The sequence below is a fragment of the Monodon monoceros genome, unplaced genomic scaffold, assembly GCF_005190385.1.
Source record: "Monodon monoceros isolate NGI ecotype Baffin Bay Population unplaced genomic scaffold, NGI_Narwhal_1 Super_Scaffold_13, whole genome shotgun sequence".
In the NCBI taxonomy this organism is placed as follows: domain Eukaryota; kingdom Metazoa; phylum Chordata; class Mammalia; order Artiodactyla; family Monodontidae; genus Monodon; species Monodon monoceros.
The window spans coordinates 63,140,880-63,150,511 of NW_021703769.1; positions in this window are offsets into that span (position 1 = coordinate 63,140,880).

Here is a 9,632-nt window from a genome sequence, read left to right on the forward strand (position 1 = left end):
AAATATCACTGTATGGCCAGCAATATCCTTTGAATAAAATAATACTATAACCCAAAGATCAGTCAACATCTGTCCGAAATAGTCCAGACTTTGTGACATGGCTAGGATGAACAAATGAATGGGTAGAATACTTTAAAAATTGTGGTAAAATACATATAACATAAAATTTACCATTTTATACTAAATACCACTGAATTGTACACAATATCCACTCTATTACTGATTGCCTTGCTGTAATAAGACCTTGGTTAAAATGAGTCCATTTGGCAGAATCTTAATATCCATCTGCCAAAGCCAAGGTCAAGGTTGAAATGGACATGTAGTGTTTCTGCTATCATGATTTTTTTTTTGCTATCATGATTTTAAGTAACGTTATATTTAGTTTGCAGTGGTGTCCTAAACTTTTATATATTTTAACTAATTAAAGCGTGGGCAGGACTTCCCTGGTGGTCCAGTGGTAAAGAATCCTCCTTACAATGCAGGGGACATGGGTTCGATCCCTGGTCAGGGAACTAAGATCCCACATGACGCGGGGCAATTAAGCCCGCATGGCACAAGTACTGAGCTTGCGTGCCTCAACGAGAGAGCCTGCATGCCGCAACTAGAGAGAAGCCTGAGCGCCACAATGAAGAGTCTGCGCGCCACAACGAAAAGACCCCTCATGCCTCAATGAAGACCAGACACAGCCAAAAACGATAAATTAAATAATAATAAATCTTAAAAAAAATAAAGTGTGGGTATTAATAGTATCCCCACTTTACAGATGACTGTATAGAGGACTATATAGCTTTGAACCCAGATGGGCTCTAAAGTCTGTGTACTTAACGAATAGGATTACTGCAACAATTACTGCTGTGTCACTTCTGCCACTGTCATTGATTGAGGGCTGACCATATGCCTTTATCATGAGGGAACATATATATACACCTCTCTAGGCCAGTTCTAAACAGTCAGCAAGGTAGGCATCATCAATGCCTTTTTTTCAGGCAAGGAAACTGAAGTTCAGGGAGTTAAGTGCTCAAGGCCATAGGCAGCAGCAAAGCTGGAACTTGAACTTGGCTGCTCTGCTCTGGCTCCTCAGCCCACACTGCCTCTGTTGATGGAATTAACTAATGGAAAGTAGCACCCTGAGCCCTGCAGGAGAAGCAGGAAGATGCAGGTCAGGAAGATGGCTAGGCCTGCTCTGAAACCCAGCATCACTACTCACTTGGGGACCAATTCAAAACCAATTCCAGAGAAAGATGTTGACCGACTTACTGTTTTTTGTTTTGTTTTGTTTTTTGGAGTGATTTATTCATCTTAGGAAAAAAGTGATCTTTAATATAGGGATTTCTTTTTTGGGAAACCTTTCCATTTTAATCATTTAATCCTAGAGAACTTGCCCCTGAAAGCTGTGTCCAATTTGTGATGCAGAGAGAATGAAAGCAAATGGGGAAGAAAAGAGCTGCCAAGAATGGATTTGTTCTTCAGGCCATTGCTCAGTTCCTCTTGACTCACCAAAGAGAAACATTTTAGCTGTCATCTCTGTTTAGGAAACTGTGCTGTGCTTCTGAAACTCTTTAACCCTAGTCACAGTCTGAAATAGGAAGTCTCTTAAAGACTTTGGGAAATACCAGGATGGCTTTTTTTCCCCGACTTACTGTTTTTCCTTCTATGGGTGCTATCATCAGGGTTGGACCAAGATGTGTGGACACCTGGTCAGGCTAATGATTTGGTGTCCTATTGAGTCAGGTGGTCAGGATTAAAACTCTGGCTCCATCACCTACCAGGTTTGTGGCTTTGAGCAAGTGACTGGAACATCGTGCCTCACTTTCCCCATGTGTAAAAAGGCAATAATAAATGATGCCTACCTTGTAGAGTTGTAATGAAGATTAAATCATCTCTCCATGTAGTAGGAGTCCTGTAAGTCACTGTAAAAAATAATGACAATTTTCTCTATCTGGTTAGATTTCTAGGGATGTTTTAGCACCATCCCTGTGGTTTGGCACCAAATGTCCCATCCCTTAATCCAGTTCAGGCTGCAGCCTGGATCATTTCCAAGCCCAGCCGCTTTGCTAATCAGGATCTTATCACATCTCAGACTGGGCTCTCCCAGACCAGGCAGGGAGCCCCTGGGTCCTGCCAGCCTGCCGCCACCGTCTGGGTGGCTCTTAGCTGGGGAGACAGAAACCAAATCCTTCCCAAAGATGCTGGGAAATTAGTTTAGCATCGTCTGCCAGTGTGCAGTGACTCAGAGACTGCCTGCCCAGCGGGGCTCCCAAGCTCTGGGGTTGGAACAAGATTGATGTTGTCGTGAATGCAAAGCAGGGCGAGAGAACTGTGGGGCTGGGAGGCAGTCTCCCTGCTGTTTGTCTCTTGCTCCCCTTCCACGTGAGCTGAGGTTTCAGGCAGCAGGACCGCCTCAGCTGCTCACCGTGATGGAGAGGCGGTAGGGAGTAGGGGAAAGCCAGCAGCTGGTTGGACTAATGTGAGGTGGGCATCCTGACCTGGTCACTTACTGTGTGACCTTGGGCAAGTAGCTTAACTTCTCTGAGCCCCCATTTCCTTGTCGGTCAAACGGATATCATAGCGACTGGGGTTGTTGTGAGGATGATGGATGTAACGTGCTTAGCTTAGCACAGCACCTGGAACACAGCAAGTGCTCAGTAATTGTGAGCAATTAATAAGATCAGACTTACGAGCTCCCTAACCCTTCCTTTTGTTAAACATCCTCATCCCTTCAAGCCCTTCCAAACAACTCTCTGAAAGCAAACATTCACCAAAAGGTGGGGGAAGGAAAGGATTGAGGGGAGGTGTTGTGAGTGTGTGTGTGTATGCGTGTGTGTGTAAGTGTAAGAAAGAGAGACAGAGAGGGGGGAGAGACACACACAAAGAAAAAAGGAGAGGGACAGACAGACATGCACACACAGAGACGTGCACATGAGCATAGAGAGGTACAAACACAGAGACAGAGAGAGAAATAGGAGAGGCAGACAGCAGGGTCTGAACCCTGGCTCTGCCGCTCACTAACTGTGTGACCAGTCTCTTAACCTCTTGGTGCCTGGCCTTGCTCACGTGTGCAATGGGAAAAGCAATAGTTCCTCCTTCATGGGATTGATGTGTAGGTTAAATGAGTACAATAAAGCAGTTGGTAGAGAGACTGGTAAATGCTCGATAAATTTGGCAGGCGGAATTCTAAGATGGCTCCCAAGACTGGCGCCCCCTGGTGTACACTCCCGGTACAGTCCCCTCCCCCTTGAGCATGGGTGGGTCCTGTGAATACTTGGGACCTCACCGCTTAAGTTACATTATATGGCAAAGGTGAAAGGATTTCGCAAATGTCACTAGGGTCCCTAAATCTGTTGACTTTCAGTTAATCAAAAGGGAGATTATCCTGAGTAGGTCTGAATTAACCACAGGAACCCTTAGAATCTGGTTCTAGAGGTCAGAGTTAGAGGAAGGCAAGAAATTCAAGCCTCGCTGATGTTCTCCAGATGACCTTGAAGAAGCCAACTGCCATGTGTGGAGAGTGCCATGTGGCAGAGAGCAGTGGGCAGCCTCCAGGAGCTGAGGGCCTCACACCTACAGCTACAAGGAGCTCTGTCAACAACCAGTAAAGGTGGGAAGAGGACCCGAGCCTCAGTGAGACCACAGCCCAGCTGACACCTTGATTTCAGCCAGATGAGACCCAGAGCAACATGTGGACTTTTGAACCACAGAAGCTGTGAGATAACAAATTTGTTTTGGCTTAAGCCCCTACATTCGTGGTAATTTGTCGTGCAGCATAGAAAATTGTTGCTCAGTTTTTTCAAATTGTGCTTAAAAATACTGTAATAAATATGTAATAATAATATAAAATTTAAATTGTAACAAAGATAGCATGAAAGTCATTATCTATGAACTAAAACAAAAACCAAAACAAGAACCATTTATTATCTCACGTTTCTGCAGGTTAGAGAAGTCGGGCAGGCTTGGCTGGATTTACTGCTTAGAGTCTCACAAGGTTGAAATCAAGATGCCGGCTAGGCTGAGGTTTTTTCTGGAGGCCCTGGTGAAGCTCATTCAGGTGGGTTGGGTAATTCACTTCCCTGTAGTTATAGGACTGATCCCAGCCTCCTGCTGGCCATCAGCCGGGGCCACTCTCACCTCTGAGCGTCCCCTCCTTCTCCAAAACCAGTAATGGTGCATCAAATACTTCTTACACTGGGAGTCTCTCTGAGTTCCTCTTCCGCTATGAGCCAGAGAAAACTCTGCTTTTAAAGAGCTCATGTGACTAGATTAGCCCCACCTGGATAATCTCCCTTTTTAGGAACCCAGAGTCAACTTATTAGAAAACTTAATTACATCTGCAAAATCAATTTTGCTATATAACATAACATAATCATCAATGTGCTATCTTAGCAAATTCACAGATTCCACCCACATTCAAGGGGAGGAGAATGTGGGGGTCATTCTTAGAATTCTACCTACCACACTGAGACTGTGCCTGTCCTCTTCAAGTCTTGTCTCTCCCATTTTTCATTCCTTCCCGTGAGATATTCTGTATACTTTCCATAAATTTTTGCTTCTTTGTTGAAGGTAGCGATTGTTGGCCCCAAACTCTAACTCCAAACCCTAATCCATCTCCATTTGCCAAGACTTCCATGTGTACACGTTGTGAGTCTGAGGTGAGGCCTGGAGTCTTATGACCTCAGAACCTTCTAGGTCAGTTCAGCTGGCCTTAGATGTGGTGGCTGAGAGGATCACTGAGGGAAGTCTGCTTGTGGATGGGCTAAGGGCTGTCTCACTCAGAGGGAGGAGGCCCCTGGGAGGGGTGCAGCAGTGGGGGCAGCATCTGGCCACCCATCTAGGAGACTAGACATGGTGTGTGAGCCCCTCAGACCCAATCCAGGGCAATTTGGGAATGGCTTGGTTAAGAAACAGGAATTTGGGCTTCCTTGGTGGCGCAGTGGTTGAGAGTCCGCCTGCCGATGCAGGGGACACGGGTTCATGCCCCGGTCCGGGAAGATCCCACATGCTGCGGAGCGGCTGGGCCCGTGAGCCATGGCCGCTGAGCCTGCACGTCCGGAGCCTGTGCTCCGCAACGGGAGAGGCCACAACAGTGAGAGGCCCGCGTACCGCAAAAAAAAAAAAAAAAAAAAGAAACAGGAATTTACTTCCCCAAGGTCAGACCCCAGGGTGGCTTCTACACAAACTGAGAGGCCATGAGAATCCAGTGAAACGAAATGGGACTGAATCCCGTTCAAATCGGCACAGCCTCAGGCTCTGCTTCCCCAACCAGCAGGTCTCTGCTGAGTGCCAACTCCTTCCTTAGGTGCTTTACATGCAAGAGTATAATCTTGAAGCTCCAGGGCAGGCTTTTATAGAAAGACACTTACACCCATTTTTCAGATGGAGATCCTGAGGCACAAAGCATTAAATTAGCTGCCTGTGTGAATTCCACCACACGGTTGGCACTGGAAGTCTGAGCAGACTTCTCTTGAGATTTAGAGGGAGCAATAACTTTTTGGGGGGTTGCACTAGAGCAGGAGTCAGCCAACTTTCTCTGTCAAAATCCAGATAAGATGCTATTTTAGGCTTTGTGGGGTGGGTGATCTCTGCCACAATTACTCAGCCCTGATGTAGTTGAGTAGTGGGAACACAACATGTAAACAAGCGGGCATGGCCATGTGCCAATACAACTTTATTTACAAAAACAGGGGCTACGCCAGATTGGGCCTGTGGCTCATAGTTTGCTCCCTGCACTGGATGGTAATCATGAGACAGGGGCCGGAGTTAGTGACATTTTAAAACCTTTTCAGGACTTCCCTGGTGGTGCAGTGGTTAAGAATCCGCCTGCCAATGCAGGGGACACGGGTTCAAGCCCTAGTCCGGGAAGATCTCACATGCCGCGGAGCAACTAATCCTGTGCGCCACAACTACTGAGCCTGCGCTCTAGAGCCCGCAAGCCACAACTACTGAGCCCACGTGCCACAGCTGCTGAAGCCCACACGCCTAGAGCCTGTGCTCCGCAACAAGAGAAGCCACTGCAATGAGAAGCCCGTGCATCACAACGAAGAGTAGCCCCCGCTCGCCGCAACTAGAGGAAGCCCGCGCGCAGCAACGAAGACCCAACGCAGCCAAAAAATAATTTTTTTTTTTTTTTTGCGGTACGCGGGCCTCTCGCTGTTGTGGCCTCTCCTGCTGCGGAGCACAGGCTCCGGACGCGCAGGCTCAGCCGCCATGGCTCACGGGCCCAGCCGCTCTGCGGCATGTGGGATCTTCCCGGACCGGGGCACAAACCGTGTCCCCTGCATCGGCAGGCGGACTCTCAACCACTGTGCCACCAGGGAAGCCCGCAAGGACTCTTGATGGGGCAAGATGCGGTCCTGCCCTTCTCTAAGAAGACTCTCCTGAGGCTGCAGTTACTCTTCCATGTTTTCAACCCTCCCCCCGAGTTTGAGATTTAAAGTTGGCTCCTCCTTGCCTTCTTGTAACTGAGATATTTTGTTTTGTTTTCAACATGACTTTCAACATTAGCTCTCTTTTGATAAAATAGCACCTCCAATTCCTTTTGGGAAGCCATCTCTCCCCAGCTCTCAGCCTTGATTGCACAGAGCCTGATTGGCTAAAGCAATCAGGCTTGTCTTCTGGCCAGAGTGATTGGTTAAAAGTTGGCCAAGTAACTTGGTACAGCCAGTGAGGCAAGAGGAGGTGACTGCAAGGGCTTCTGGGAAAGAAAGGCCCCTCATTCTCTTGAAGGGTGTAAGATTTAGAATTACCCTGGCCATTTTTGCTTCCCTAAGGGGAGAGACTGGAGCTTCAGGATCAAGCCAACAGCATGGAGGCAGAGCATGGACACAAATGTCTTTGGCGATATCACTTAAATTCCTGGATCAAGCTGAGCCTGAAGGTAGATACCTCTGGACTTTTCAAGTCTATGAGTAAATAAAAGCCCTTTTGTGTTTAAGGCAGTTTGGGTTGGGTTTTCTGTCACCAGCAATTAAATCAGTCTCAGTGATGCATTTGCCGACAGAATGCCCCTGAGGGTTGCCAAGGGAGTGGAAGGAGTGTCCACCTGCTCATTGGAGGTTCAATTTGAAGGTGGGACCAATGTGTTGGCAAAAGTGCAGGTGAAGAGGGGCTCTCCTACAATGCAGGTGGAGTGTAAATTAGGGCAGACTTTTGGGAGGGCCGTCTGAATATACTGTATGTATTAATCTGGGTCCTTAGAGAAGCAGGTGCCAAGGTAAATTAAGTATATGCAAAGATTTTATTAGAGGAAATGCCTGTGTGAAAGAAAACAGGAAGGGAGCCAGGGAAGGCTGGTAAAGTCGTCAGACTTGGATGCAAGTCTGACTCCCAGTGAAGGAGAGAACGTGGAGGCGTCCTAGACTGTCCTGCAGTCTAAGGCGAGTTCTCTCTCTCTCTCTCTCTCTCTCTCTCTTCTCCCTCAAATTATTCTCAGGCCTGGTTGCCTGGCTTCCCAGCCCACAGCATCTCAGCAGCAACAACCTAGAAAAGATGGGGGATTCTGTGGGCTGTTAGAGACTGGCACAGTGACACCCAGATATGATAAGAGGAGACAAAAATACCTGAAGCTGATGCAGCCCACATGACCCTGAGTCATCAAGAAAAGACTAATCCCCTCGAGTAGCTTCTGTTTAAGGAAGCAGGAGAATGTATAACACGGTTTAGAAAGATTTCTATCCAAAGTGGAAAAAGTAGAGGTAGTTGTGGTGCTTGAGGAGTGAACTTTAGTTTTCTGGAAACGTCACCTATGCAGAGCTCTTCATTTCCCAAAGCTGCCTGATAAATCAGTTAGAGCTGGAAGGGACTGTGTCTCCATTTTACAAAGGAGAAAACTGAAACTCAAGAGAGGTTAAACCACTTCCGTGAGATCACATGGTAAGTGGCAATGGTGAGATTTGAACCAAATCTCTTTTTTTTTAAAAGATTTATTTATTATCTATTTAATTTATTTTTGGCTGTGTCGGGTCTTAGTTGTGCACCCAGGATCTTCATTGAGGCATGTGGGATCTTTCGTTGTGGCGCGTGGGCTGCTCTCTAGTTGTGGCCTGCGGGTTTTTCTCTTCTCTAGTTGTGGTGCGCAGGCTGTAGAGCGTGTGGGCTCTGTAGTTTGCAGCACGCAGGCTCTCTAGTTGAGGCGTGCGAGCTCAGTAGTTGTGGCAAATAAGCCACCAGGGAAGTCTGAACCCCATGTCTTTCTGATTCCAGATGTGGTAACACTGAGATATACCACCCAGATCCTCACCTTCAAGGAAGGGGGCAGAGTGGCTTCCAGCTGTCAGCTCCTACAGGGTCAGCCTCAGCTGCAGAGAGCTGCCTTAATCAAAGTCAATTCCTTGGGACTTCCCTGGTGGCGCAGTGGTTAAGAATCTGCCTGCCAATGCAGGGGATATGGGTTCGAGCGCCGGTCCGGGAAGATTCCCACATGCTGCAAAGCAACTAAGCCCGCGAGCCACAACTACTGAGCCTGTGCTCTAGAGCCCGCGAGCCACAACTACTGAGCCTGTGCTCTAGAGCCTGCGAGCCACAACTACTGAGCCTGCGCTCTAGAGCCCGCGAGCCACAACTACTGAGCCTGCACGCTGCAACTACTGAAGCCAGCTCAACTACTGAGCCCATGAGCCGCAACTACTAAAGCCCGCGCACTCTAGGGCCCGAGTGCCACAACTACCGAGCCTGTGTGCCTAGAGCCCGTGCTCTGCAACAAGAGAAGCCGCTGCAATGAGAAGCCCATGCACGGCAACAAATAGACCCTGCTCACCACAACTAGAGAAAGCCCATGCAGCAATGAAGACCCAACACAGCCAAGAAAAAAAAAAAAAGAAAAAAGAAAGAAAAGTCAACTCCTTTCCAGGGGAGCCCACATCAGTGACTGAGTGGAGTATGCGGCTAAAGGCCTGGCCATTTCAGTCCTATGTGGTCCACTCTGATCGCCTCTATTTGCCCCAGATCTCCCTGCCAGGTGGACCAATAATTTGTCAGGCTGCATCTCAATTCCCCTTCTTCCTCTGCCTTCCCTTCACAGGTACTTATCCCTAATAAACATCTTTTACAAACCCTGTCTCAGCAACTGCTTCCAGAGAACCCAGTTGGGAGCAGTCGAGGAAGCAAGTGACAAGATGGGGCTTAGAAGCTGGATCGCTTACCTCCAAACTGGCGATCAGTGGTGGTGTGTGGAACAGACAGCCCCTGGCACGAGGTGGTCTTCAACTGTTCAAACTTCCATGGAGTGAACTGGGAGGGTTTACGGGAAGGGGATGCACTAGTAGGAGTGAGGTAGCAGGTAGTTGATGAGCAGAGAAGAGTACCTATAAGCATAACTAGACTGTGGCTACTGCTAAGACTTTGATGTTCTACAGAAAGATAATAAACAGCCGAGGGGCTTCCCTGGTGGCACAGTGGTTAAGAATCCGCCTGCTAATATAGGGGACATGTGTTCAATCCCTGGTCCAGGAAGATCCCACGTGCCGTGGAGCAACTAAAGTCCGTGCGCCACAACTACTGAGCCTGCGCTCTAGAGCCCGCGAGCCACAACTACTGAGCCTGCGAGCCACAACTACTGAAGCCTGTGCGCCTAGAGCCCGTGCTCCACAACGAGAAGCCACTGCATTGAGAAGCCCGCACACCGCAACGAAGGGTAGCCC